Raw genomic sequence first — 475 nt, 5'->3', positions numbered from 1 at the left:
CAAGAATTCCTCTTACTCCATCAGGAGCAGACATTCTTTTTACATTCAGAAGACTACAATTCCCCCTTCGTGTGACTTTTGCCATGTCCATAAACAAATATCAGGGTCAAACACTGTCTGTAGCTGGTCTTCTCATGGAAAAGCCCTGCTTCTCACATAGACAACTGTATGTTGGCTGCTCAAGAGTAGGCAGCAACAAAAATCCTATTTGTATATGCCCCACAAGGGAAAACAAGGAACATAGTTTACAATGAGGTGTTATAATCACAACAGCAAGAAAGTATGTACATGATCACCTTCTTTTACGAAACTTCATTGACTTTCATATATTTATATTGATATACATATATATACGTGTGTTTGGGTGCGTGTGTGTATATACGTCTCTATATATAAAGATGATGCGTAGTCTAGACGGCGTTTTTAGATTTCATTATTCTCTTTAACCCGGGCAACGCCGGGTATTTCTGCTAGT

Source organism: Octopus bimaculoides, chromosome 23 (assembly GCF_001194135.2).
Source record: "Octopus bimaculoides isolate UCB-OBI-ISO-001 chromosome 23, ASM119413v2, whole genome shotgun sequence".
Classification (NCBI taxonomy): Eukaryota; Metazoa; Mollusca; class Cephalopoda; order Octopoda; family Octopodidae; genus Octopus; species Octopus bimaculoides.
Note: the sequence above shows the minus strand (reverse complement) of the source record.